Genomic DNA, 27,656 nt, shown 5'->3' with positions numbered 1-27,656 from the left:
ATTGTTTACTTATTTTTTGCAACAGATAGGCAAGCTTGTGAAAACTGACTTTGTGGATGCAGAGGGATGATTGCACAGTCGGTTCAGCTATAGCACAGTACTTCTGTTATTGTGCAATTCCATGTTATAAGAAAGTTGCGTAATAGCAGCACCATTTAAACTAATGATTTGGAGATGCCGGTGTTGGACTGGGGTGTACAAAATTAAAAATCACACAACACCAGGTTATAGTCCAACAGGTTTAATTGGAAGCACTAGCTTTCAGAGCATCACTCCTTCATCAGGTGGTTGTGGAGGACACAATTGTAAGGCACAGAATTTGTAGCAAAAATTTAAATTCTGTGCCGTACAATTGTGTACTCCACAACCACCTGATGAAGGAGTGATGCTCTGAAAGCTAGTGCTTCCAATTAAACCTGTTGGACTATAACCTGGTGTTGTGTGATTTTTAACATTTAAACTAATGGGGCTGCGATCATGTTATAATCAATACATGCTTTAAAACTTCATGCTTTAGCAACAGTGTCCCCATTTCATCAATAGTGTTATAGCGAATTTGCGTTAATGAAATGAGCATTATAGCAGAACAAACTGTATTTCCATTTTAAACAATTGCTCAAAGACTAAACTATCCTCAGCAGTCAACAGCTTTTGATAAATTGCTGCATTGAATTCACATCAAGGGCTCGATGTGCCCTTCAACATCTTCTATGATACTGCTGCTCAGCTTTCACTAAGTTGTACGTCTGTACGTACTCATCCGAGAATCATGTAGTCACCAAGACAAGGGAATAAAGCTTCCAACTGTATCCATGTATCCTGCAAAGCTTTCAGATCAGAGTAACCATGAGCATTTCTTACCTTTGTTTGAATCCCAAAGTCAGCAATCCACCTTTGTTCCAAACTGTCTGCCCCCCAAACCCCAACAATGTAATCACACTTCAGGGCTGTGCCTTTATCCAAGATGCTATCAGTTTTAGCACCTACATCCAGCTATTTGTCAGATTTTTGAAGATTTCCCAATCACCTAAGAGCATAGGTGCTGCTCGACACCGTTTGACTTATGAGCCGACTTTATCATTTAACAAGATTGCGGCTGATCTTTCTCATTAACTTTACATTTCCTCATTCTATTCATGTCCTTCAAGTCCCTCAGGTTCCAGAAATCCATCAATATCGGTCTTAAACACACTCATCAACTCGGCATTCATAGCTCTCTGGGGTAAAGAATAAATAAATATGTGCATAAGATTATCTTTTCCTCTTGTCTATATGACCGACCTCTTACTTTGACAAAGTGAACCTGTGCCTAGATTTTTTGACAAGTGACACTTTCTTAGCATTTACCCTGACCAGTGTAGAAATGTGAGGTCTGCACTGTTATGATACCAGCTGATGGTAATACTGGAGAAATCAGATCCCAAAGTGAAACCTGGCTGGATAGACCATGGTTGTTTTTTTTGAAAAACGATGACCATGGTGATCAGTTACTTTATTTCTTTTAATGAGAATGCCAATATACTTCTATATAGGCATGACCTCCTCAATTACACTGAACTGGACAATTCCCTCATTACAGCAACTGGTCTAGCAAAGCCCTGTTGCAATCCCTCTCAGGCTGATACATCCTTCCTTTGGTAAAGAGATCAAAGCTGCACGTGATATTTCAGATGTGACTTCACCGATGCCTTCTGCATTTGTAGAAGGATGTCTTTATTCACATATTCTAATGGTTGCTAACAGAAGTTAACATGACATTTGCCTTTGTCATTTCTTTCTGTACTTACTTTGGAACTTTGCATGATTCACTCATTCATCGTTGATAGGATGTGATAGTCCTATGTACTTTCCTTATTAAAATATAAATTGGTAAGAGAGAACTTGGGTATCGCTGGGGATAAACAGGCATGATTAGCTGAAACCTTTTACCTTGCACTCATCAGGATAATTTGCAAGAATAACAATTCAAGGAGAAAGCCAAAATATATACAGCATGAGACGAGAGTAGTTGCTATGTGGGTGTGCTTTCTTTTAGCATGACTCATATTCTTATAAGGTCTTTATGTGTAAAATATACTAAAGGCAAAATTAGTATTAGTTCAGGGAAATAGGGTTCTAATGCAAGTAGCAACAATGAAGATGAGATTAGCTGCAGAACAAGTTGCTGTTTTGCTATCTCACAATTAATTTAATTGCACAAAGAATTCATCAATGTGTTATTGAAATACATTCATCTTTACTTCAATATTCCTCAGGAATTTACAAACCAGCACTCCTTAATGTTCCACAGTTTGAGGACTCTTACTCGCAATCAGTCATTGAGCATCCTGTGATAAATTAATAGCTGTCACACAGTGCTACAAAAATCCACAGGCCAGTTTCCATTGGTGGCAGATAATCTAAATAAGTGAACAAAAATTAATTGAATTGATTAGTGACTCTAATGCCGTTTGCATATTTTATAAGATTAACTGCCTCTTTCATTATTAAAATCCACTTTATTTCATTTGGCTAAAAATATCTGCAAAAATGCAGCTCACTCCTTTGTCACTAACATCTACAGCCAGTACCTTGATTTTTAAAATTCATATGCAAATTAATTTTGATTAAATAATCCAGAAAGAAAACTATTAAAGCCAGGAAACACATAGCCTACATGAACATGTAAACAACATTTATGAATCACCTATAGTCCAATAATGTAAAACATGATATGGAGATACACGTGGAATAACTAAGTAAGATAACATCAGGAAGCTTATCCAAAACTGGGGATTGATTCAGGGTCTGTTGCAACTCCTTTCAATGGACAAACTGAACAAACAGGGGTGAGCATGAGAAACAGATTGAGGTACAGGTGCACAATCCTTTATCTGAAATGCTCGGGACCAGTTGGTTTTCAGAATTCAGAATTTTTCGAATTTCAGAGTAAGTGACAGTTTGATGGTGAAATTTTTTAAAATCTTACCGGAGGAACACACTCACTAAGATAACAGGCCTTGAGAGAGAATTCAGGCCTGGCGGCACTGGGCCATGCCCCCCATGTCACATCTGAGTGACATGCATTGAGTGGGTGTTGATTTGGGTTAACTGTTTACATGCTAAACAATGTGTTAATGAGAGAAAAAAACTTTGTACTTTGGAGCTTTTTGAATTTCAGAATTTTTGATAAAGCATAGTCTACCTGTAATTGGTGTGCACTGCCCAATAATGGAAAGGAATTCAGACAGGCATAAATGCTCTTGATGAATCCTGTATTCATTTTAAATTATTTTCAACCTTGTTCGCTCCTGTTGGAAATGAATGTACCTGATGACAGACACATGCCACGAGCAGGCTGCCACAGCAGAATGTTTTTTGCGACACAAACTGGATGGGTATAGTTGAGTTTTGCTTTACAGATAGAGCGGGTCTTCAGAATATTCCCTCTTCAAAAATATATACAGTGGATTCTGTGATCAAGCCATGTACAAAGCATTAGGATATAAATAAAGCATTTATGCAGCATTGTCTATGGAATTAGCAAACTTACTGTAATGCAATGCTTTTTGTTTAATAACTCCATACTCATGTACCTTTGCCTGTTTCTTTCGATTTGCAAAGTTACTGTCACATTCAGGAACCTGGTTCCAAGGGGTAATTTTCTGATGCCCGGCAAAGTGACCTTGTTTAACGTGTGAATTTGAGAGTTTGCATTGTAATTGATTTCACCTTTCACCTGCCAGTCATTCCAATTGCATTTTCTAAATGGAATATCACATTCGGATTGAACATTGTTCAAAAATGGTTGAACTGGGCTATCTTTTCATGGTCACCCACTACCTGTTGGATGTGAATAGTTCAATTTGATTCTCCTGAGAGCTGGATTTCTGATCCCTATTAATCCCATACAAGACTTTCAAGGTTCCTGCACAATATTTCATGGTGTCTCCACTAATCATGGTACTGAAACTCTGCTGGGATTAATCTGGAATTTAATTAAATGAGCCTCGATTACAGAGCTTTGTGATCACTTTAATTATGACCACTACTGGAGACCCTAAAGACCAACCTAATTTCCTCAATGAAAAGTAGTCTTTACGGGGATTTGACCATAACAAGGTTGAAAGTAATTTAAAATGAATACAGGATAATACCACAACTCTCAAAAGATGTGGTCTCAACACAACAAATTGCAATCATTTTGGCTTTACGTTTAATGACTGTTGCTGAGAGTTTCGATCATACAGTTTGATGTTATCTCTTTAACAAACCTGCAAACATTTGTAAATTGTAAACTGTTTCTTTAAAAACATAACAATCAAAATTTCAGAAACAAATAAAAAATTAATAAGAAATCAGCCCGCTATGGTGACTGGAGTACAGTGGTAATGTTCCTATCTCTGAGCTATGAGATAGGATTCAAGTCCTGCCTTAGATCCATACAACATGGAAACAGACCCTTCAGTCCTACTCATCCATGCTGGCCATGTTTCCCAAACTAAAGCAATCCCAGTTTCCTGCATTTGGCCCATATTCCTCTAAATTAAGGTGATTAATAAGGCAAATTGAATTTTGCCCTTCATTGCTAAATAGATTGAGTTTAAAAGTGGGAACGTTATGCTGCAGCCACACCTGGAGTACTGCGTTCAGTTTTTGGTCTACTTACTTGAGAAAGGATGTACAGAGGAGGGGATACAGAGGAGGTTGACTAGGTTGAATCTGGAGTTGAGGGGGTTGGTTTATTAGGATAGATTGAATAGACTGGGATTAATATTCATTGGAATTTAGAAGAATGAAGGGGAGTCTTATAGAAACATATAAAATTATGAAGGGAATAGATAAGATAGAAGTAGAGAGGATGTTGCCACTGGCAGGTGAAGCTAAGGCAAGAGGGCATAGCCTCAAGATTAGAGGGAGCAGATTTAGGACTGAATTGTAAAGGAACTACTTCACCCAGAGGATTGTGAATCTTTGGGATTCCATGCCCAGGGAAGTAGTTGAGGCTTCCTTATTGAATGTTTTTAAAGCTAAGAAAAATAATTTTTTGAACAGTAAAGGAATGAAGGGTTATGGTGAGAGGGCGGGTAAGTGGAGCTGAGGCCACTAAAAGATCAGCCATGATCTTATTGAATGGCAGAGCTGGCTCGAAGCTGGCCTACTCCTGTTCCTAGTTCTGATGTTCTTATGTTCTAAACTCTCCCTATTCATGTACCTATCCAGATGCCTTTTAAATGTTGTAACTGTACCTGTATCTGCCACTTCCTCTGGCAGTTAATTCCACATATGAAACACCCTCTGTGTTAAAAGATTGCCCCCTCAGGTTTCCTTTTAATCTTTCTCCTCTGAGCTTAAATATATGCTACCTGGTTTTGATCTCCCCCACCCTGAGTAAAAGACCCTTGCTATTCACCTTATTTATGACCCACATGGTTTAGTAAACATCTGTAAGGTCACCCCTCAACTTCCTATGCTCCAGTGAAAAAGTCCCGATCTATCCAGCCTCTCCTTCTACCCTCTATTCCTGGCAATATATTTATAAATCTATTCTTAACCCTCTCAAATTCAATAATATCCTTCCTATAGCAGGGTGACCAGAACTGGACACAGTAGTCCAGAAGTGGCCTCACCAATGTCCAGTACAACTGCAGCTGCTCAGGACGTGTATAATAATATAATAGGAAATTGTAATGGGCAATGACCTAGTGATATATCACTAGACTATTCATTCGGTGACCCTGGTAATAATCTGGGGACGGTAGATGATGGAATTTGGATTCAATTAAAAATCTGAGATTAAGAGTTTGATGATGACCATGAAACCAGTGTCAATTGTCAGGATAAGCCCATCTAGTTCACTAATGCCCTTGAGGGAAAGAAACTGGTCTTGCCTACTTACAACTCAAGACCCGTACAACATGGTTAACTCTTAACTGCCATCTGGGCAATGAGGGTGAAATATCTCCACAGAGGCTAATTTGCTGTCACCAAGTCACCCTTTATTTACACATGGAGAGTCCTAGACCCTGATTCAGCTCCCTCAGAGCCAGCTGTCAGAGTGAACAGAACCTCTGACACTCCTGTCTGTCAGCCAGGGCTCCCTGATTGGGTCAGGTTAACATCCCCAATCAGGGGATTCATATCGTTTGAGGTCCACCTGGCTGACCTCGTTACAATCACTACAGAGGAATGGATAATAAATGCTGGCCTAGCCACAGTAATGCCCACATCCTGTGAATAAATAAGAAACACTCTGAGCAGGTTAATGAGATATTGATGATCTTATGGTACAGCAGTAGTGTCCCTATCTCTGAGCCAGGAAATTTGGGTTCATGACTTATCTGCTCCAGAGATAGCAATCTCTCTGAGCAGGTTGATTTGAAAATATCTAAAGCAGGCTACTCAATCAATGCCTCTCTATCTCTTCACACAAACATTAATTCCATTCCCTTTGCTATTGGTGTACTGTAATATCAATGTATACCTTCTGTAGGATTCTCTACAGCGACTCATTAAAGTTGCTTCAATACCTCTCAAGCCCATAACCTCTACCATCCAGAAGGACAAAGATTTCTAGGAACACGACCACACCCAGGTACCCTTCCAAAGCACTTACCATCCAGACTTAGAAATATAACAGCCATTCCTTCATTGTCACTGGGTCAAAATCCTCAAACTCACTTCTTAACAACACTTTGGGTCTGCTCACGCCTCATGGACTGCAGCTTGTCAAGAATCTTAAACTTATGCCATGCAGAAGAGACCCTTCAGAACATTAAGTCTGTAACATCAAAATAAGCGTTTGCCCACACTAGGTCCTCTTTCCCACACTTAGCCCACCAACACCTTAAGAGCGATTTTAGATAGGAAATGATTTCTGTCATCAATACTAAATTCAGGTACGCAATCCTTTATCCATAATTCTAAAATACGAAAAGGTCCGACATCCAAAATAGGTTTTGTGGAGTGTGCAGCATTGTTTTGGTATGCAAACATGTGACCCAACTCCACACCCACTCAAATCACATCACTCAGCTGTGATATGGCGGTGTGGCCTAGCAATGGCAGGCAGCAATTATATCTCAGAGCTCGTACTATTCACTCATGCATCTAATGTTAGGTTTTTTATTATTTCATTGTGAAAATGCCATTTAATTCAAAATCCGAAAAAATCCAGATTCCGAGAAACAACTGGCCCCAATGATTTCAGATAAAGGGTTGTGTACCTGTATTAAAACTTTAAAAGTATGCATTCATGGTTTCAAAATAGCACAAATTCAGAAGGTGTCATGTGAAGTGATCACAAAAATCCTGAGATTAAGTTCGAGTATTGTGCTTTTTCAAAATTAAGTCATTGGGGGACAATATTCAACACTTCACATGTGTGTTTACTTGGAAGATCAGCTCCAATAATCCTTTTCAAAAATCTGATTTAAATTTAAATTTATGTAGTCAGATTCAATTTTGGATTTTCATGTTGTGTGACTCACTTTTGGCAGACCTGACAGGGAGCAGATTGTTGAAAAACAAGTACCTTCTTAATGACTGTAGTTTGAAGAAAAATAATTAAAACAGATTGTGTGGCAATCAAGCTCTTCAGCATTCAGTTTAAGCTTGACATTCAAAACTTAAATCTGATTTTACATCGTAAGATATTACAGTGCATCTTTAACTTGCAAATAATGAGCACTCCCCTGTTAGTTGCTACCAAGTGATTATTTTCTCTGGTTTGTTTTCACAGTTTGCTCAGAATAACCCTCCACACTAAACTGAGAAAATGCTAATATTCATCTCCCAGTGATCATTAAAAAGTGCTTACAAATGCTCCATCTAGCGACTAAATGGTCAAGATGTGGAGGTGTCGGTGTTGGACAGGGATGGGCAAAGTCAAAACTCACACAACACCAGTCCAACAGGTTTATTTGAAACCGCACGCTTTCGGAGCACTGCTCCTTCCTCAGGCAGCTGGTCAAGCATAAGGGATACACGTAGATGCAAAGGCTTCAATGGAAAACTTGATTGATGGGGTCACAGTCTGGATGAGTCTGCCAAAAAAAAAACCTATTCATTTATTGTTCGAACCCAGGTCTCTGGTGCTGTGAAGCAGCAGTGCTAACCATTGAGATACCATGTCATCCCATTGCTATTTTGGAAGGAAACCTTCAGATGGTGATATATCACATGGCTTGGATACATGGAAATCAAAATTACACTAATGAATGTTACCCGTATCACAGAATGGTTGTGGTGCAGAAGGAGGCCATTTGGTCCATCATGGCTGCACTGGTTTGGACATAAGAATGTGAGAAATAGGAGCAGGAATAGGCCACAGTGCCAGATGAGACTGCTGTGTAATCTGAGAAGACCGTTGTTCAATGTAACCGTCTTGTCTATATTCGTGGATTCGCTTATTGTCAAACCCCAAGATATTTAATTCTCTTTCAAGGCATGGGATAGAGAAAAGTAAAATCCTACAGTAATAACCTAAGACAGTTCTGCTGCTGCTGGAGATCTGAACTAAAAATCAGAAAGTGCTGGAGAATCTCAGCTGGTCTTGCATCTATGAAAAAATTAACAGTTCGCATTTCAATATGACTCTTCTTCAGAACTGAAGAGAGCTGAAAAAAAGGATTGGTTTTATTCTGTTGAAATCAGTAGGGAGGAGCAAGTGGAACAGAGAGAAGTTGAGGGGAAGGTTTGAGGGTGAGAGAGAGTCCCATCAGTCCCCTCAGGTGTTTTGAATGGTCCTACGGCACTATACTAATACAAAGGATAGCCTGGTGAGTGTGTCTCCTTCAATAAACATTATCGAATCCACACATTGTGAGATTGCAGTTTGAGTGAGCCAACCGTGTGAAAATTGGCTGTTGTTCTTCCAACACTGCAGCAGTGGTGACTGCACGATGCCTTTAAAATGCAATCCAGAGATCATTAAAGCTGTATGAGAAATGTAATTCTTCCTTCTGAGAAGATGATGAAAGACAATGCTGGACTATTCTTGTAACACCAAAGATCTTTTTGAATTATAAAATATTGAACACTATCCAACCATTGGTCTTCATGTCCAGTTATTGGTTGAAGAGGAAGATTTGGTAAATTTTGTGTATAACACTGAGTTAGATTCAATATTATGATGGAATGATTTATTTATTTCAATTGCCTGCTGCATTTTTAATGAAAGTGCAAACTTGATCCCCTGATGAAATATTGACTTGGTTAATTTAATTGATTGAAAAATTAATTGATGGGTGTCGAGAGAACTAATTTAAAATGTATTTTTTTCAGCCTGTTCAGTAAATTCAGTAAAGTAACACAATGTGCAAAGCCTCTTTCAACAGATCCATGAATAGAATCTGACCTCTGTTCACTGTTGATGCTAGTTAACACAATGAGAATTGGTAACATTATGAATTAAGCATAATCATCTCTACATCCCTAATTATCTCTCCATTCCTAATCTCTTATAGGTGTTTCTTTCCCGGCAAGGTAGCCCTATTGAAGTTACCTTTAACATTTCATCTAGAAACCAGATTAGAGTCAAAGAGTCATAGAGATGTACTGCACGGAAACCTTCGGTCCAACTCGTCCGTGCCGACCAGATATCCCAACCCAATTTCGTCCCAACTGCCAGCACTTGGCACATATCCCTCCAAAACGTCCCTATTCATATACCCATCCTTTTAAATGTTGTAATTGTACCAGCCTCCACCACTTTCTCTTGCAGCTCATTGTACACACACACCACTCTCTGTGTGAAACATTTGCCCCGTAGGTCTCTTAATAATCTTTCCCCTCTCACCCTAAACCTATGTCCTCTAGTTCTGGACTCCCCCACCCCAGGAAAATACCTTGTCTATTTATCCTATCCATGGCCCTCATGATTTTATAAACCTCTTTAAGGTCACCCCTCAGCCTCCAACGCTCCGAGGAAAACAGCCCCAGCCTATTCAGCCCTTCCCTGTAGCTCAAATCCTCCAACCCTGGCCACATCCTTATAAATCTTTTCTGAACCCTTTCAAGTTTCACAACATCCAAGGTAAATATCAAGGTAAGCAATTCTCCAAAATGCTGAACACTGAAAAAATAAAGTCTGCACTCAAGACTGCAGGGCATAAGGAACACCAAGAGGAATTACCGTGAAGCTATTATCTCAGCCCGCTTGGCACACCAGCCTCATTCCTGAAGAAGGGCTTATGCCTGAAACGTCGATTCTCCTGCTCCTTGGATGCTGCCTGTCCTGCTGTGTTTTCCAGCACCACATTTTTCAACTCTGGTCTCCAGCATCTGCAGCCCTCACTTTCTCATGTGGTCTGCCCAATATCAATGTCTGAGCTCTGACATGAGGAGTTTGCCACATGAGGCAGCACCACAATGATTATCCCATTTATTACCTGGTGATCATGTGCATTCATATCTAACGGACCCTGGATAGGGCTCAGCGTCAGAAACTCTCTGACATAGGCACACTGTTAACTCTCTGACAGGTCCAGTTGCTGTCTAATGAAGTGTTGCAGACCAAAGTTTGGACTTGGGAATATTGGTATTTAAAACATATAGATTCTTGATCCTTGATGACGGCCAGGCCATCAGGGTATGCTGGCCAGTAATATTGTAAAATTATAGTTCCATAAATAATACAGAGAGCAGTAAATTCAGGTTAATATCCTGGACTCTATATAATGTGTCAATCAACCTTTATTGCTTCATTCCCCAACCACACACCCCCCTCCCCCCCCCCCCCCCCCACCCCAAAAAATCCTTCCATGTCATAATTGTAAAGAATGTGTGAGGGGTTGCACTTTGGAAGAAGTAACAAGATGGTGGAAGACCCGATGAATGGCAGGACATGATAAAGGTCAAAGGAGCAGAGGAATCTTGGGTTCCTGGGACAGGTTCATAGGGTTAGTTAAGAAGGAATATGGGGCATTTGCATTTATCAGTCAAAGCATAGATTACAAGAGCGGGGCGGTTATATTGGAGCGATGCAAACTTTGGTTAGGGCACAGCTGGAGTATAGGAAGAATGTGATTCCATTGGAGGAGGTGCAGAGGAGATTCATCAGGATGTTACCTGGGATGGAGCTTGTCAGCGATGAAGAGAGTTTGGATAAGTTTGGGTTGTTTTTTTTGTAGGGAAGGTTGAGTGGGGATCTGGTGGAGGTTAATACATTTATGAGGGGCATGGAGAGAGGTGAATGGAAAGCAGCTGTTTGCCTGAGTTGAAGGGTCAGTAATGAGGGGGCATAATTTTAAAGTGAAAGGCAAGAGGTTTAGAGGGAATTTGAAGAAAGGCTTTTTCACCCAGATGGTAGTAGGAATCTGGAATGCTCTGCCTGGGAGGGTTGACACAGAAAACCTCTCAACCTTTGAAATGTATTTGGATAAGCACCTGAAATGTCATAACATTCAAAGCTATGGGCTTAGTTTAGGAAAGGGGGACGAGTGCAGTTGGCCTTGCAGTCTTGATGGGTTCAAGGGCCTCTTCTGAACAGTACAACTCTATGAACACAAGTATCAGATTGGTAAGTGTGTTGCCTTCAAATAACTCTAATTTTCTGAACATAAGAAGCTGCATTTTAAAACTGTACAATGCCTATCTCAAGTCTCTGTCCCGCATACCCTGCTTTAATATTCCCCAGAACTGAAACAAATGTTATTGCAGGAGGTACATGGTAATTCTGATACTGAATTTAGCTCATAGATTGATGTAAAAAATTGTTAACAGGGAGCAGCTCCGAACTGACATTTGGTATTAATCCAAATGCTGACTAAAGTATTCTCACATCTATGTTACAAATGTTTGATTGGTTCTAATCTGCAGCCCAAATAGATACAGGAAAAGACAGTCTCAATATTTTAAACCCATCCAATTCACCTCTCCTGAGCTGTTGCTGCTCTGAATCCAATTGATTTTTTTTAAAAGAGTGTGCTGACATGGCTGAGTTGAATTTTGAGATTATGCGGCACCTTTATTCTTGAATACAGCAGATAGACACGATGGGGATTAACTGGAAAATTAAGCCATTCCTGCAACTTGGGATAGAGACCACTCTGCACGTTTTATGAAATCAGCAGAAAACACCAATTCTATCCCATGCCTCAAACATTCTCATCTTTTATTTTATTGCAAGCATCATAATTATATTAAGGTTCTAGGTGCCTTATAAATCAGATTTGCACAAACAATGAGAAGACAGCACACACCTTTAGGGAATAAAATGTGGCTGATGCTCTCACCTAATATTATAAAAGGATTACTTTCATTTTGTATATCCCAAGACAGCTGATTGCAATGATTAGCACAAAAATGAAGGTGTTCCTGTTTATTCCTTTAAGCATTTCATCACAGTTACTTCAAACCTGTTTATTTTTTACACAATAGAAATGTGTTTTGAAAGCTGAAGAAATACATTTTGTACTGAAAGTTTCAACAACATTATGACTATTGCCACGTTTTCACTTCATTTTAAAATAGCAAGATATTGCAAGATAGCAAGAAAGTGAAGTCACATGTTCTAGCTAGGTGGATAAAGAACTGGTTGAGCAATAGGAGACAGAGAGTAGTAGTTGAAGGGAGTTTCTTGAAATGAAGAAAGGTGCCCAGTGGTGTTCCACAGGGGTCAGTGTTGGGGCCACTGTTGTTTTTGATGTACACAAATCATCTAGAAGAGGGCACTGTTGGTATGATCAGCAAGTTTGCAGATGACACAAAGATTGGTGGAGTAGCAGAAAGTATAGGGGACTGTCAAAGAATACAGGAGAATCTAGACAGACAGCTTGCAACATGTCCAGATTACAAGAGGAGGAAGTGTTGGATAAAAGGATTAAAGGTCGATAAATCCCCAGGACCTGATCAGGTATACCGAGAACTCTGTGGGAAGCTAGATAAGTGATTGCTGGGCCTCTTGCTGAGATAGTTGTGTCATCAATAGTCACAGGTGAGGTGCCGGAAGACTGGAGGTTGGCAAACGTGGTGTCATTGTTTAAGAAGGGTAGTAAAGACAAACCAGGGAACTATAGACCGGTGAGCCTGACCTTAGTGGTGGACAAGTTGTTGGAGGGAATCCTGAGGGACAGGACGTACAGGTATTTGGAAAGGCAAGGACTGATTAGGGATAGTCAACATGGCTTTGTGCGTGGGAAATCATGTCTCACAAAATTGATTGCGTTTTTTAAAGAAGTAACAAAAAAGATTGATGAGGGCAGAGCAGTAGATGTGATCTATATAGACTTCAGTAAGGCGTTCGACAAGGTTCCCCATGGGAGACTGATTAGCAAGGTTAGATCTCATGGAATACAGGGGAGAACTAGCCATTTGGATACAGAACTGGCTCAAAGGTAGAAGACAGAGGGTGGTGGTGGAGGGTTGTTTTTCAGACTGGAGGCCTGTGACCAGTGGAGTGTCACAAGGATCGGTGCTGGGTCCTCTACTTTTTGTCATTTACATAAATGATTTGGATGCGAGCATAAGAGGTACAGCTAGTAAGTTTGTAGATTACACCAAAATTGGAGGTGTACTGGATAGCGAAGAGGGTTACCTCAGATTACAACAGGATCTGGACCAGATGGGCCAAAGGGCTGAGAAGTGGCAAATGGAGTTTAATTCAGATAACGTGAGGTGCTGCATTTTGGGAAGGCAAATCTTAGCAGGACTTACACACTTAATGGTAAGGTCCTAGGGAGTGTTGCTGAACAAAGAGACCTTGGAGTGCAGGTTCGTAGCTCCTTGAAAGTAAAATCACAGGTAGATAGGATAGTGAAGAAGGCATTTGGTATGCTTTCCTTTATTGGTCAGAGTATTGAGTAGAGGAGTTGGGAGGTCATGTTGCGGCTGTACAGGACATTGGTTAGGTCACTGTTGGAATATTGCATACAATTCTGGTCTCCTTCCTATCGGAAAGATGTTGTGAATCTTGAAAGGGTTCAGAAAAGATTTACAAGGATGTTGCCAGGGTTGGAGGATTTCAGCTATAGGGACAGGCTGAACAGGCTGGGGCTGTTTTCCCTGGAGCTTCGGAGGCTGAGGGGTGACCTTATAGAGGTTTACAAAATTATGAGGGGCATGGATAGGATAAATAGACAAAATCTTTTCCCTGGGGTCAGCGAGCCAGAACTAGAGGGCATAGGTTGAGAGTGAGAGGGGTAAGGTATAAAGAGACCTAAGGGGCAACATTTTCATGCAGAGAGTGGTACGTGTATGGAATGAGCTGCCAGAGGATGTGGTTAAGGCTGGGACAATTGCCACATTTCAGAGACATTTGGATGGGTACATGAATAGGAAGGGTTTGAAGGGACATGGGCTGGGTGCTGGTAGGTGGGACTAGGTTGGGTTGGGATATCTGGTCGGCATGGACGGGTTGGACTGAAGGGTCTGTTTCCATGCTGTACATCTCTATGACTCTAGAGAGTTGGGCAGAGGAGTGACAGATGGAGTTCAATTCAGGCAAATGTGAGGTGATGCATTTTGGGAAGTCTAATTCAAGAGCGAATGATGCAGTAAATGGAAGAGCCTTGGGAAAAGTTGATGAGCAGAGAGATCTGGGAGTTCAGGTCCATTGTACTCTGAAGGTGCTGCACAAATGGATAGTGTGGTCAAGGTAACATATGGTATGCTTGCCTTCACTGGACAGGGTATTGAGTATAAGAGCTGGCAGTCATGTTAAAATTGTACAAGACATTGGTTCGGCTGCATTTAGAATACTGTGTACAGTTCCGGTCGTCACATTACCAAAATGATGTGGACTCTTTGGAGAGGGTGCAGAGAAAGTTTACAAGGATGTTGCCTGATATGGAAGGTGCGAGCTATGAAGAGAGGTTAAGTAGGTTAGATTTGTTTTCATTAGCAAAAAAAAGGAGATTGAGGGGGGGAACCTGTTTGAAGTCTACAAAATCATGAAGGGTATAGAAGGGTAGATAGAAATAAGCTTTTTTCCATGGGTGAAGGATTCAATAACAAGAAGTCACACATTCAACGTGAGAGGCAAAATGTTTAAGGGGGATACACATGACAAGTACTTTACACAGAGGGTCGTAGATGCCAGGCACGGTAGATTCATTTAAGATGTGTCTGGACAGATGCATGAGAATCATAGAGTCATAGAGATGTACAGCACGGAAACAGACCCTTCGGTCCAACCTGTCCATGCCGACCAGATATCCCAACCCAATCTAGTCCCACCTGCCAGCATCTGGCCCATATCCGTCCAAACTCTTCCTATTCATATACCCATCCAAATGCCTCTTAAATGTTGCAATTGTACCAGCCTCCACCACTTCCTCTGGCAGCTCATTCCATACACGTACCACCCTCTGCGTGAAAAAGTTGCCCCTTAGGTCTCTCTTATATCTTTCCTCTCTCACCCTAAACCTATGCCCTCTAGTTCTGGACTTGCTGACCCCAGGGAAAAGATTTTTGTCTATTTATCCTATCCATGCCCCTCATAATTTTGTAAACCTCTATAAGGTCACCCCTCAGCCTCCAAAGCTCCAGGGAAAACAGCCCCAGCCTGTTCAGCCTCTCCCTGTAGCTCAGCCCCTCCAAACCTGGCAACATCCTTGTAAATCTTTTCTGAACCATTTCAAGTTTCGCAACATCTTTCTGATAGGAAGGAGACCAGAATTGCACACAATATTCCAACAGTGGCCTAACCAATGTCCTGTACAGCCGCAACATGACCTCCCAACTCCTGCACTCAATACTCTGACTAATAAAGGAAAGCATATCAAACGGCTTCTTCACTATCCTATCTACCTGCGACTCCACTTTCAAGGAGCTATGAACCTCCACTCCAAGGTCTCTTTGATCAGCAACACTCCATAAGACCTTATCATTAAGTGTATAAGTCCTGCTAAGATTTGCTTTCCCAAAATGCAGCACCTCGCATTTATCTGATTTAAACTCCATCTGCCACTTCTCAGACCATTGGCCCATCTGGTCCAGATCCTGTTGTAATCTGAGGTAACCCTCTTCGCTATCCAGTACACCTCCAATTTTGGTGTCATCTACAAACTTACTAACTGTACCTCTTATGCTCGCATCCAAATCATTTATGTAAATAACAAAAAGAAGAGGGCCCAGCACCGATCCTTGTGGCACTCCATTGGTCACAGGCCTCCAGTCTGAAAAACAACCCTCCACCACCACCCTCTGTCCTTTGAGCCAGTTCTGTATCCAAATGGCTAGTTCTCCCTGTATTCCATGAGATCTAACCTTGCTAATCAGTCTCCCATGGGGAACCTTGTCGAACGCCTTACTGAAGTCCATATAGATCACATCTACTGCTCTGCCCTCATCAATCTTCTTTGTTACTTCTTCAAAAAACTCAATCAAGTTTGTGACACATGATTTCCCACGCACAACGCCATGTTGATATCCCGAATCAGTCCTTGCCTTTCCAAATACATGTACATCCTATCCCTCAGGATTCCCTCCAACAACTTGCCCACCACTGAGGTCAGACTCACCGGTCTATAGTTCCCTGGCTTGTCTTTACCACCCTTCTTAACAGTGGCACCACGTTTGCCAACCTCCAGTCTTCCGGCACCTTACCTGTGACTATCGATGATACAAATATCTTAGCAAGAGGCCCAGCAATTATTTATCTATTTCCCAGAGTTCTCGGGTACACCTGATCAGGTCCTGGGGATTTATCCACTTTTAACCATTTCAAGACATCCAGCACTTCCTCCTCTGTAATCTGGACAATTTGTAAGATGTCACCATCTATTTCCCTACAGTCTATATCTTCCATATCCTTTTCCACAGTAAATACTGATGCAAAATATTCATTTAGTATCTCCCCCATTTTTTGTGGCTCCACACAAAGGCCGTCTTGCTGATCTTTGAGGGGCCCTATTCTCTCCCTAGTTACCCTTTTGTCCTTAATATATTGGTAAAAACCCTTTGGATTCTCCTTAATTCTATTTGCCAAAGCTATCTCATGTCCCGTTTTGCCCTCCTGATTTCCCTCTTAATTATACTCCTACTTTCTTTATACTCTTCTAAGGATTCACTCAATCTATCCTGTCTATACCTGACATATGCTTCCTTCTTTTTCTTAACCAAACCCTCAATTTCTTCAGTCATCCAGCATTCCTTATACCTACCAGCCTTCCCTTTCACCCTGACAGGAATATACTTTCTCTGGATTCTCGTTATCTCATTTCTGAGGGTGGGGAGCAGAGGGATACAGATGCTTACAAATTGGGCGACAAGTTTAGACAGTAGATTTGGATTGGTTCAGGCTTTGTGGGCCGAAGGCCTGTACTGGGCTGTAAATTTTCTTTGTTCTTTGTCAAAAAAGAGCCACTAAAACACCTTAGGGCTAGATGACAAACTCTATTTTTATTAACAATAAGTATATAGATCACTTCTGTATTTTAAAATAATGTACAGAAAGATATATTTGTTTTATAAGGATTTAAGGTCTGAAAGAGTTAACACCAAGGGGTACTTTAAACATCCCAATATTCAATGGGCTTGTGGTCAGAACACTTTAGTGACACATCTCACAGCATTAGTGCACTGGAAATCAAACTCCATTAATCATGGAAAGGGGTTACAAATATGAAAATCTGACTAAACCAACAAATTGGACAATTTCAGCTACCAGGTTTAAAGAATATGCCAGCTAGGTTTCTTCATTGACGAGAAAATAATTATTCATTGCAACCTGAAATAACTGCTCAGAGGCCAGTATCCAGTCACCAAGTCACCCATTATTTGCTTGTGCACGGTATACTGACTGTGGCCAGTCAGCTCAGCATCAGCCCTTGAACTGAGGAGATTCTAAATCCCCTGTTTATATTTTTTTCTTTTTTTTTCCTTACACTGTCGCCTAACAGTGGTAGTGCTTATTTTTAACAAAATGTTCTTTTTTTTGTTTTTTTTAATCCCTGTTTATTTTGATCACCCAGGGGTCCCTGACTGGCCCAGGTTAACAACCCCAAATTGAAGTTCTCATAATCAATAAGCTCCACCTGGTTCCAATCACTACATAATCGAACAGTTTTTAACAAATGACAGAATGTAGTCAAGTTGAATTGATAATCCATAACTGTTCAACAAACAACACACCTCCCCTACCCCCAGGTCGTCCAAACATCCTGCCTGCTGGTCTGTTCAGGCAACTTTATGGATACAAGTCATTGTGCTACAGTATCTTGTCTTTTTTAAAGCTGTAAAAGTCTTCTTACACAGCTTCCTCTCATTAAAGCAGTGTCTTTTCCGATTTTTAGTCCATATTCCAAGAAGTAAATAAACATATTCTTTACATCAGAATCTCGTAGTTTTGATACCTAAGATTCAGGTCTTTCTCACATTCTCTGAACAGTGCCTATTGCATCAATAACAGCTGCAGCTTATTGCTATTACGCACTAAATGATTGAATGTTCAACTCAAAGGCCTCTTGGAGAGAGCAGTAAGTAGTTTCTCCATGACCACACTAGACCAAATAGGCCATGTAGGTCCCAACACTTGATGATGGTGGCAACAATTTACCCAATGACGAGATACAGACACAGTTCAACTGCACTGATAACACCAGTAAAAGTTAAATAAATTCTGGGATGAGTTTTAAAAGGTGATCTTTTGGAGTGAATCCAAGTTATACAGCATCCCTTATAGTCTACTGAGAAGAATGAGGAAACATAGAAACATGGAAACATAGAAAATATGTGCAGGAGTAGGCCATTCAGTCCTTCAAGCCTGCACTAACATTCAATATGATCATGGCTGATCATGCAATCTCAGCATCCCATTCCCACTTTGTCTCCATCCCCATTGATCCCTTTTTCCTCAAGGGCCACGTTCAGCTCCTCCTTGAAAAATTGAACAAACTGGTTCCAACAGCTTTCTGTGGGAGAGAATTCCACAGGTCCATAACTGAGTGAAGAAATTTTTCCTCATCTCAGTCCTGAATGGTTTACCCCTTATTCTGACACTGTGACCCCTAGTTTTGGACTTCCCCAACATTGGAAACATTCTTAACTTTACATTGAATAGAAAAAGTAGGGATGGAAGGAGATGATGGCTGAGACATAGAATCATAGAGATGTACAGCATAGAAACAGACCCTTCGGTCCATGCCGACCAAATATCCTCACCCAATCTCGTCCTACCTGCCAGCACCTAGCCCATATCCCTCCAAACCCTTCCTATTCATATACCCATCCAAATGCCTTTCAAATGTTGCAATTGTACCAGCCTCCACCACTTCCTCTGGCAGCCCATTCCATACATGTACCACCCTCTGCATGAAAAAGTTGCCCCTTAGGTTCTTTTATATCTTTCCCCTCTCACTGTAAACCTGTGCCCTCTAGTTACGGACTCCCCCAACCCAGGGAAAAGACTTTGTCTATTTATCCTATCCATGCCCTTCATGATTTTATAAACCTCTATAAGGTCACCCCTCAGCCTCTGACCCTGCAGGGAAAACAGCCCTAGCCTATTCAACCTCTCCATATAGCATAAATCCTCCAACCATGGCAGCATCCTTGTAAATCTTTTCTGAACCCTTTCAAGTTTCACAAGGAAACCAGAATTGCACACAATATTTCAAAATTGGCCTAACCAATGTCCTGTATAGTGCAACATGACCTCCCAAACTTCTGTACTCAATACTCTGACCAATAAAGGAAAGCATAACACACACCTTCTTCACTATCCTATCTATCTGCAACTCTGCTTTCAAGGAGCTATGAACCTGCACTCCAAGGTCTCTTTGTTCAGCAACACTCCCTAGGACCTTACCACTAAGTGTATAAGTCCTGCTAAAATTTGCTTTCCCAAAATGCAGCACCTCACATTTATCTAAATTACACTCCATCTGTCACTTCTCAGCCCATTAGCTCATCTGATCAAGATCCCATTGTAATCCGAGGTAACATTCGTTGCTGTCCATTACACCTCCAATTTTGATGTCATCTGCAAACTTACTAACCATACCTCCTATTTTCACATTCAAATAATTTATATAAATGACGAAAGACAGTGGACCCAGCATCGATCCTTGTGGCACTCCACTGGTCACAGGCCTCCAGTCTGAAAAAGAACCCTCCACAACCACCCTGTGTCTTTGACCTTTGAGCCAGTTCTGTATCCAAATGATGAGTTCTCCCTGTATTCCATGAGATCTATCCTTGCCATGGGGAACCTTGTTGAATGCCTTATTAAGGTTCATATAGATCATGTCTACTGCTCTACCCTCATCAATCCCCTTTGTGACTTCTTCAAAAAACTCAATCAATTTTGTGAGACATGATTTCACATGACAAAGACATGTTGACTGTCCCTAATCAGTACTTGCCTTTCCAAATACATGTACGTCCTGTCTCTCAGGATTCCCTTCAACAACTTGCCCACCACTGACATCAGGCTCACTGATCTATAGTTCTCTGGCTTATCCTTACCACCCTTCTTAAACAGTGGCACCACATTAGCCAACCTCCAGTCTTCTAGCACCTCACCTGTGACTATCAATGATACAAATATCTCAGCAAGGGGCCCAGCAATCACTTCGTTACCTTCCCACAGAATTCTCGGGTACACTTGACCAGGTCTGGGGATTTATCCACTTTTATGCGTTTCAAGACATCCAGCCTTTCTCCTCTGTAATATGGACATTTTTCAAGATGTCACCATCTTTTTCCTTACATTCTATATCCAGTAAACAGTGATGCAAAATACTCATTTAGTATCTCCCCAATCTCCTGCGGCTCCACAAACAGGCTGTCTTGCTGATCTTTGAGGAGCCCTATTCTCTCCCTAGTTAACCTTTTGTCTTTAAAGTATTTGTAAAAACACTTTGGATTTTCCTTAATCCTATTTGCCAAAGCTTTTTTATGTCGTCTTTTTGCCCTCCTAATTTCCCTCTTAAGTATACTCCTTTTGCCTTTGCACTCTTCTAACGATTCATTTGATCTCTGCTGTCTATACCTGACATACACTTCCTTCCTTTTCTTGATCAAAACCTCAATTTCTTTAGTCATCCAGTGTTCCCTATCCCTACCAGCCTTTCCTTTCACCCTAACAGGAATATTCTATCTCTGAACTCTTATTACCTCATTTTTGAAGTCTTCCCATTTTCCAGCCATCCCTTTACCTTCGAACATCTGCCCCCAATCAGCTTTTGAAAGTTTTTGCCTGATGCTGTCAAAATTGGCCTTTCCCCAATTTAGAATTTCAACTTTTAGATCTGGTCTATCCTTTTACCATCACTATTTAAAAACTAATAGAATTATGGTCGCTGGCCCCAAAGTGCTTCCCCACTGACACCTGCCTTATTTCCCAAGGATAGGTCAAGTTTTGCATCTTCCTTAGTAGTGAAATGCAATGTCTTGGCACTCATCCACTGTCACCTTGGAAATATTTTTGATGTGGAGGTGCCAGTGTTGGACTGGGATGCACAAAGTTAAAAATCACACAACACCAGGTTATAGTCCAGCAGGTTTATTTGGAAGCACTAGCTTTCATAGCACTATCCTTTTATCAGGTGGTTGTGGAGTATATGATTGTAAGACACAGAATTTATAGCAAACGTTTACAGTGTGATGTAACTGAAATTATATGTTGGAAAAGACATGGGTTGTTTGTTAAGTCTCTCATCCTTTGGAATGACCTTGTTAGTTTCAGTTCTTTCATATGTCAATTGCAGAACTTTTTAAAAGTTATGTTCTCAAGATAACTTTAACATTTGGTGTCATGTCAGCCCAGATAATGCATTTAAGGTGTGAGGTGCTCTGCGTGAGACTGTCTGTACCACAATGTTCAGACTGATTCTAATCTAAAAAATGGATTTACAGAATCTTACATGGATTTATGCAGTTTTTGAGCAAAATAAAATGGAATTCTGCAAGCACAAATTCATGCCACACACTTATACTTGTATGTGTGCATGGGTGAGTGTGTGTGTAGCGGGGGTGTTATGAGTGTCTGTGAGAGTGTGTGTGTGTGTATGAATGTGAGTGTAAAGTGATATAAGTCTGTGAGAGAGCGTGTGTGTGTGTCTGTGTGTGTAATGCAGTGTGGTCACCTGTAGTGTGACATGAACCCAAGGTCCCAGTTGAGGCCATCCCCATGGGTACTGAACCTGGCTATCAGCCTCTGGGGGCCAGTCTTTAAAGGCAAACGTTTTGAATGTTACTTTTCTATGTAAAGAAATTGCAAGCTTGGCTAAATGGCAATGGATTGTTAGACTTGGTCTTGTTCTATGTTTTTAAACTGAATATTTAGTGGTGAAATTTTATGGTGTACTGTTTCTAATTGAGAAATGAAGTTATAAAGTGAAGGTAAATCAGCTGGAATCAGAAAATTTTGAAGTACTATTAAAGTCTGATAAAGTCGGTTCCAATTTAGTCACATGGATTATTGAATTAGACATCTATATTGACTGGATTTAAAAGAACTATAAACACACTGCCAAGAACAAAATGGGATGGGTCAGTAACCTGGAAATTTATTTTATTGATAAATCATGGATAAAGAATGTTATTTCATTCAATATGAGTTACCTTTCCTCTGAGTAAGTTAATGATATCCTTGTGCAGAAAGATATTTAGAGAGAGGGTTATTGAAGGTACTGAAAATACACAATGACTATGTTCTTACTTTGTTATTATTTCCTGTCTTTTGTTCTCCAGATACCCAAATAAAATGTAATTCAAATAGATCACAGAGAATTATTCTTTCTCTGTAACAGTGTAATGATTGGAGCAAGGTTAGCCAGGTGGATCTCATTGAGTATGAGTTCCCTGGATGTTAACTTGGGCCATTCAGGGAGCCCTGGCTGATGGATATGATATAGAATCCCTACAGTGTGGAAACTGGTCCTCGGCCCAACAAGTTCACACTGACACTCCGAAGAGTAGCCCACCCAGACCCATTCCCCCACTTTATATTTAGCCCTGACTAATGCATCTAATTTATACACCCATGAACAGCATGGGCAATTTAGCATAGCCAGTTCACCCAATCTGCACATCTTTGGACTGCGGGAGGAACCCAGAGCACTCGGAGGAAACACATGCAGATACGAGGAGAATGTGTAACCTCCACATAGTTGCCCGAGGCTGGAATCAAACCCAGGTCCCTGGCACTGTGAGGCAGCAGCGCTAACCACCATGCAGTCCCAGATATAAACAGTAGTCTCAAAGATCTTCCTCACTCTAGTGACTGCCTCTTAGCTAGCTGGTCAGAGTCCATGTGCTGTGCATGTATAAATAAAGAGTGAGTTGGTGATGGGATACCTACCTCTGTGGAGGTAGGTATCCCATCACCAACTGTATATAAGGATAGTGGAATAGATCCATATCGTCATAAAGCTCTGGTTGCAAGGAATACCAATCAGGAATTTTGTGCACAGGATGGCAGAATTCGCCATCTGTTGATCTTTCGAAAATTCATAAAGATAGAAACCTTAAAGATGTTTCCTCTTATGGATTAGATTAAAACTAAGCAACAAAGTAGAACTGGTTTCATTTGTAAAATAGAGATAAGGAAACTTCTTTTCTCTCTCTGGTAGTGATTAGTCCTTGGAATTCTCTTTTCCAGAAAGCAATGACCACTGGACCTTCAAATTTACTCAAGGTTGAAGAAGAATGAGGGGAGATCAAATTGAGATATTTAAGATGATAAAAGGTGAAGGTAAAACAGACATGGAGTGGGTGCATCCCCTTGTGGGGCATTCTGGGATGAGAAGTCAGAGTCTGAGGATAAGGCGTAGTAAATTTAAAAGAAAGTTGAGGAGAAACTACTTCTCCCAATGGGTTGTGAATCTGTGGAATTCGCTATTCCAAAGTGTGATTGGGAAGCAAGGGAGGAGATTGCAGAGCCATTGGCCTTGATTTTTATGTCCTCGTTGTCTACAGGAGTAGTGTCAGAAGATTGGAGGCTAGCAAATGTGGTTCCCTTGTTCAAGAAAGGGAGTAGGGATAACCCTAGTAACTATAGGCCGGTGAGTCTCACTTCTGTTGTGGGCAAAGTCTTGGAGAGAATTGTAAGGGATAGGATTTATGAACATCTGGATAGGAATAATGTGATCAAGGATAGTCAGCATGGTTTTGTGAAGGGCAGGTCGTGCCTCACAAACCTTATTGAATTCTTTGAGAAGGTGACTAAGGAGGTGGACGAGGGGAAAGCTGTAGATGTGGTGTATATGGATTTTAGTAAGGTGTTTGATAAGGTTCCCCATGGTAGACTACTGCAAAAAATACGGAGGTATGGCATTGAGGGTGAGTTGGAGGTTTGGATTAGGAGTTGGCTGGCTGGAAGAAGACAGAGGGTAGTAGTTGATGGCAAAGGTTCATCTTGGAGTGCCGTCACTAGCGGTGTTCCACAAGGATCTGTTTTGGGACCATTGCTATTTGTCATTTTTATAAATGACCTGGAGGAGGGGTTAGAAAGTTGGGTGAGCAAGTTTGCGGATGACACGAAAGTCGGAGGAGTTGTAGACAGTGAGGAAGGATGTGGCAGGTTACAGCGGGCTATAGATAAGCTGCAGAACTGGGCAGAAAGGTAGCAAATGGAGTTTAATGTAGCTAAGTGTGAGGTGATTCACTTTGGTAAGAGTAATAAAAAGATGGGGTACTGGGCTAACGGTCGGATACTTGGTAGTGTGGATGAGCAGAGGGATCTTGGTGTCCATGTACACAAATCTTTGAAAGTTGCTACCCAGGTAAATAGTGCGGTGAAGAAGGCATATGGCGTACTGGCTTTTATTGGTAGAGGAATTGAGTTCCGGAGTACTGAGGTCATGTTGCAGTTGTATAAGACTCTGGTGCGGCCACATCTGGAGTATTGTGTGCAGTTTTGGTCGCCATACTATAGGAAGGATGTGGAGGCACTGGAACGGGTGCAGAGAAGGTTTACCAGGATGTTGCCTGGTATGGTAGAAAGATCGTATCAGGAAAGGCTGAGGCACTTGGGGTTGTTTTCATTGGAGAAAAGAAGGTTTAGGGGTGATTTGATAGAGGTATATAAGATGATTAGGAGTTTAGATAGGGTCGACAGTGAGAATCTTTTTCCTCGTATGGAGTCAGCTATTACAAGGGGGCATAGCTTTAAATTAAGGGGGGGTAGGTATAGGACAGATGTTAGGGGTAGGTTCTTTACTCAGCGAGTCGTGAGTTCATGGAATGCCCTGCCAGTAGCAGTGGTGGACTCTCCCTCATTATGGGCATTTAAGCGGGCATTGGATAGGCATATGTAGGATAGTGGGCTAGTGTAGGTTAGGTGGGCTTGGATCGGCGCAACATCGAGGGCCGAAGGGCCTGTACTGCGCTGTATTCTTCTATGTTCTATGTTCTATGTTCTATGTTCTATGTGATGGATGCTGGGACAGTAAATACATTTAAGGAGGAGTTAGACAGATTTTTAATCGGTAATGGGTTAAAGGGTTATGGGGTGAAGGCAGGAAAATGGGGTTGAAGAGCATATCAGCTATGATCGAATAGTGGAGCAGACTCGATGGGTCGAATGGCCTAATTCTGCTCCTATATCTTATGAAATTATGAACAAAGGTAGATTTTTGATCGAATGTGGGGTCAAAGGTTAGGTACAGCAGAAAGGAAGATAAATCTGAGATTACAGCTAGATCAGCTATGATCTTATTGAAGTGTGGAACAGGCTCAATGGACTAAATAGTCTTGCTTCTCAGACCAATGTTTATCTGTCCCTTGAAGCTGACTTCATGCCTGTACTTCCAATGACCATTTCGGACAGATGAAGATCCATTTTGGAATTGTTCCCTGTAGCTGAAGGGTCAATAACAAGAGGGCATAATTGTAAGTGAAAGGCAGGAGTTTAGAGGGGATTTGAGGGAAAAAAGAGAATTTTACCAGAGAGTGGTGGGAATCTGGAATGTACTGCCTGAGGGATGTAAAGCCTCACAACCTTTAAAAAGTACTTGGAGATGCACCTGCAACATTGTAACGTTCAGGACAATGGGACAAGTGTTGGAAAGTGTAAATTTAGAAAAGATTTCAGTCAGTGCAAGACTCAGTGGGCTGAAGGGCCTCCGTTGTACTGTACAGTTCGATGATTCTGCATTGTGCCCTAGCGAACAGATGGATGTTAAAATACAGAGGAAAACTCATTAGTCTGTTGCATCCCCATCAAATGTCTACAGACATACTGCCAATCTCATAAGATGTTGAAAAGAAGGAATCATTAATAAAATGGTGCGAGTATCGACATGTAAAGCCCCAGCATCACCGATCCCAGCTCAATGAAAACTAACTCATCTTTCTCCGATTGCTGCATCCAGTGTTTTTATTTTTCACATGATTCCAGGACTTCCACATTCCCAAAATGGTTACGTACAGCATGAGGCTATTCGGCCCATCAATATTGCACTGGTTCTCAGGAGCAGTGTCTCAACATTGCCTGAACATGTGGTAGAGGCAGGTTCAATTGAAGCATTTGAGATGGCATTGGATGATTATTTTGGATAGAACTTGTGTGCAAGGGTCTGGAAAAAAGGCAGGAGATTGGCACTGGGTAATGATGCTCATTTGAAGAACCAGTTTAGGGCCAATGGCCTAAATTGCCTTCTTCTACAGCATAGCCACTCTGTGATTCTATGATCTGGTCCCACTGCCTGCCCTTCTTCTCCCGATCCTGCACACACTTTGTTTTCAGGTGATATATGGGTAGGTTAAAAAGCATCTCAAATGACAGAGCATTGCTGAAAACAGAATATCATTAACATCTGTGGTGAGTGCAGGAACACCTCCTGAGGCTAGACTGAATTTATCTCTTTGATCTCTGCCTCCTACACACTTCCAATTTTCCCTCAAGTTGGAGTAAAAGGATCTCACTTTCCCAAGAGACTGCCCTTCAATCTCAACAATTAGCAGAACAATTTTACACCTTAATCACCTTTTCTAGTTTCTGCAAAAATGTTCCTCATGTCTGGATCTCTCTTGTTTCTCTAATTCCCACATCATCATCCATTTTGCTTTGCACCATTATTCCTGTGTTAGCTAGTTGTTCCTGCCTTCCACCTTATTGTAGAACTTTTTGTTCTCTCTCAGCCTCATACCCTTTCCCTGTCTCCATATTTTCTTCAAACTTGTTAAATCTCTTGCACTTTCCAGCACTAATGAAACACCACTGGTGGGTAACACAGGATTTAAGATGGGCTTTAATACTCCGTGGTGTTGGTGATGTTGGTGGTGATGGTGGGGTTGGGGGTGGTGGGGTTGATGATGGGGATGGGGTGGGGATGGAGGTGAAGTGGAGATGAAAATGGGATTGTCTGGTTTACAACATTCTCTGCAGAATCACATTGCAGAGCTCCTTTTGGTGAAGGTAGCATCTATAGGCAGCTGGTGGACAGGTCTGAGGTCCTAGAGGTAAGAAGCTGCTTCACAGGAGTGAGGTTGATGAGTGCAGTCAGAAGTGGGTGCAGAAGAGAGTTTATTAAAGAAGATCCTGATTAAAGGGAAGTATTCTATTCCTGAAAAGATCTCAGAAAAGATCTTTAAAACAGTTCGATGGCATCATCTCATGTCAGATTGGATTCAGGGTAATCGAAAATGGAGAATGGGAAAAAGATCATGACTGTAAGAGCTGGTCCTTTTTTGAAGTTTTTTAGGTGTTGGAGGTGATTTCCTCAAATTCCAGGAGCAGTAATTACTGTTTTATCAGATGCTGCATTGTTTTGGAACTTTGGGAGAAA

At 41.2% G+C, this 27,656-nt stretch overlaps 1 long non-coding RNA gene across 1 annotated transcript in view; it reads right to left on the bottom strand.

Annotated features, from left to right (window-relative positions):
* Positions 1-7,804: 7,804 nt before the first annotated feature.
* The window catches only part of LOC148141114 (uncharacterized), a 35,903-nt gene continuing 16,051 nt past the window's right edge, over positions 7,805-27,656 (bottom strand). The window contains exon 4 of the long non-coding RNA XR_015752771.1: positions 7,805-8,024. This is a non-coding gene — a long non-coding RNA (uncharacterized LOC148141114). The remainder of the gene's footprint in view (positions 8,025-27,656) is intronic.

The sequence above is a fragment of the Chiloscyllium plagiosum genome, unplaced genomic scaffold (assembly GCF_037043375.1).
Source record: "Chiloscyllium plagiosum isolate Xiang-an unplaced genomic scaffold, Cpla_swu_hap1 HiC_scaffold_34, whole genome shotgun sequence".
Lineage (NCBI taxonomy): Eukaryota > Metazoa > Chordata > Chondrichthyes > Orectolobiformes > Hemiscylliidae > Chiloscyllium > Chiloscyllium plagiosum.
This window is presented reverse-complemented; position numbering and strand designations above follow the sequence as displayed.